The sequence below is a fragment of the Coloeus monedula genome, assembly GCF_965178545.1.
Source record: "Coloeus monedula genome assembly, chromosome: 26".
Classification (NCBI taxonomy): domain Eukaryota; kingdom Metazoa; phylum Chordata; class Aves; order Passeriformes; family Corvidae; genus Coloeus; species Coloeus monedula.
In genome coordinates, this window is record NC_138806.1 from 4,863,489 (window position 1) to 4,866,769 (window position 3,281).

Below are 3,281 nucleotides of genomic sequence, written 5' to 3' on the forward strand. Positions count from 1 at the left end.
GGTGGGTGCAGCTTCGGGTGTCCTGTGTCCCCACATAGCTCAGAGTGGTTTTGGGTGCAGTTTGGGGTGCCCTGTGTCCCCCCATAGCTCAGGGGGGCGGTGGGTGCAGTTTGGGGTGCCTTGTGTCCCCGCCAGCCCCTCAGGTCACCCCCACCCCCTTGTCTTGGGGACCTCCCAGCTCCCCCCACAGCTCGGGGGTCGGTGGGGGGGTGATCGGTACAGTTTGGGGTACCCTGTGCCCCCCAACCCCTTGGGTACCCCCACAGTTCCCTGTTTTTTTCCCCTTTTTCCGGAGCTGGGACAGCAGGGATGGGGGAGGAGGGAGCAGGAAAAGCGGGGGGCAAAAGCTGGGACCCCCCGAATGGGCAACGGGGGGCACAGGGCTGGCATCTGCCCCGTGTTTGTGTGTCCCCTGTGTCCCCCCCTCCGGTGCATCCCCGTCCACCGCCCCCTCCCCGCCCCGGGGTGACGGGATTCGCACCTCCCCTAACGCCCCCGCGAATGGGGTGTTTGCCCTGCCCGGCCCTTATCGCCCGGCCCTTATCTCGGGATACGGCCCCCCCCGAGCGGATCCCCCAGACAGTGTCACCTCCATGTCCCCAAGCACGCGGGGGGCTCCGCCAGGGCGTCCCCGCGCTCCCCCAGACCTCTCCAATACACTTTGGGGCCATCCACGCCGGGATCATTCGCGGTTCCCAGAGGCACGGGGCGGCGGGGGGCTGCGGCACCACTCGGGGGGTTCGTCCCCAAGGGCAGCGAGGACAGGGGGGGTCGCTGCGAGTGGGGTGCACTCCAGGGATGTGGAATCCGCCTTCCTTAGGTTTTCCCCCCTGGGAGATTCCCGCTGCCTCCGTGCCTCAGTTTCCCCAGCTGTGAAATGCGAGGCTGAGGGGTGACACAGGGACAGTGGGGCTCGCACCAGGGTGACCCCAAACTTTTCTCCCGGTGTCCCGGGCCGTGCTGGTGCCCGGAACGGCCCGCCAGGATCCGGCCCCCCCCTCTCCCCGCGTGTTTGCCCGGCAGCTTTGGGAGCAAATATTGACCCCGCTCCGGGGCACCATCACGGCCGCTGTCCCCATCCGTCCCCCGCTGGGCGCTCGCCCAGCGCGGCACCTCCGGATAATCCCCCCCAGCGCCACGGGGGTCCCGGACGGCGCCTCTGCTCCCACAAACCCCCGGTCTGGCAGTTTGGGGGGTCCCACGCACCCCCCCCCCCAAGCCCTGTGGAGGCCGCACAGCCCATCCCGCTCTCCGGGGTTTGGGGGGCTGGCGGGGCCGTGTCCCCCCACGAACCCCACCCGGGATGAGAGTGGGGGGCGCATTCCGGGGGGCTGCAGCCTCTGGCCTCCCCCAGCCACGGACACTGGGGGTGTGGGGCAGGGGATACGGGGGGATGTGAGTCTTGGGGGGTGTTCGTGCGTGGGGTGGGGGTGTCCGTGGGTGGGGATGTCCCTGGGGGGTGTCTGTGGGTGCGGAGTGTTCGGATGTGGGGGGCTGTCTGTGGGTGGGGTGTAGCTGTGGTAGGGGGATATTGGGGGGTGTGGGGGTGTCCGTATTTGTGGGGTGTCAGTGTGTGGGGGTGTCAGTGTGTGGGGGACGTCTGGGATTGAGGGGTGTCCGTATTTGCGGGGTGTTCGTGGATGGGGAATATGTCTGGGTGTGGGGGGCTGTCCGTGGGTGTGTATTATTGGGGGGGAGGGGGATGTCAGCAGACAGGGGGGGGTCCGTGGGTGGTGGTGTCTGTGATTATGGGATGTCCGTGGATGCGGGGTGTCAGTGGACAGGGGAGATCCGTGGCCGGCTGTCCCCACAGTGACAGTGCAATCAGCGCCGGCGCGCAGCGCTCCGCAGCGGGGGTATAGCTCAGTGGTAGAGCATTTGACTGCAGATCAAGAGGTCCCCGGTTCAAATCCGGGTGCCCCCTTCTTTTCTTCCAGTTCGTGGGGGGGTCCCCACTCTTTATTTTTCTCACCCCTTCTCTTCGCCCCCCAACATCCCGGCAGCGAGGGGCGGCCGAATCCCGCTCCTCCCCTCCCCCCCCGGCCCCCCCAGCCTCGGGGGTCCGCGCTGGGAGCGTCGCTTTGTTTTGGAGAAGGACAGACCCACCTCTCGGGGATCCCCCCAAAAATGTTGCTTTCCCGCATTTGCTTCCCCAGCTCAGACCCCCACACTGTCCCCGCGCCCCCCGGCTTTGTCCGTGCGATGGGGGGCTGGGATCGGGGGGGGGGGTCAGCATCGTTCTCCAGGCCCTGAGCACGGGGCACATCTTGGGGAGGGTCTGAACCCTCCTCCTGCCCCGGCACCCACCGAGGGGCTGGGGTGCAGCCGGAGCCCCCCCAAAACGCTGCCCAAATTATGGGGTGGCCAGAAGTCTGTTTGGCTGAATGTGGGGGGCTGTTTGTCTGAATGTGTCCCGGCGCTCTGCAGTGCCAGCAGGAACCCCACCCTGTGCCCCACACCCTGTGCCCCACACCCTGTGCCCCTGCTCCTCTGCCCCCCACCCTGTGCCCCCCAAGTCCCCAATATCCGCTGCTCCTTCTCCAAGGGGAAAACCTGGGGGGGTTTGGGAAGGACACAAACCCTCCTGCAGCAGAGACGCGTCCCCTGCGGGTCTGTGGATGGGGGGCCCCGAGGGAGCGAGGGGTGGGGGCGATGGGGAGCCGGCTCCCAAATGGGGGGGCTGCAGTGGCGCTGTAGCTTGGGGGGGGGGCGCGTACCCGCGCGGGGCCGGTGGGCTCAGCCCAGAGCCCCCCCGCCACCCTGCAGCCCAGAGCGGGGTCACCCAAGGGCTACCCACGGTGGGGACAGCACGGGGGACCCCAAACCTCGCTGGAGCCCCAGCTCGGCCCCAAAAAACGGAGAGGAGAATGGTGAGCACCCGGAGATGTCGCTCCGGGGTGAGGGGCGCCGGCCCAGCGCGGGGATGGACGAACATTCCCGATCCCCCCGGGCGCACGGCGGTCCTGCTGCCGGCTCCGGCTCCATCCCATCCCTTCCCATCCCATCCCATCCCATCCCATCCCATCCCATCCCATCCCATCCCATCCCATCCCATCCCATCCCATCCCATCCCATCCCATCCCATCCCATCCCATCCCATCCCATCCCATCCCAACCCTTCCCAATCCATCCCCACCCCCGGCCCCGCCCCTGGCCCCGCCCGACTCCGGCTCCGGCTCCGGCTCCGGCTCCGCTCGGTGCGCGGCTCCCGGGGGTCCCGGCCCATGGCGGGGCGCTGAGCCCCCCGACCCCCAGCACCGCCGGGGCCGCCGCCCCCCACC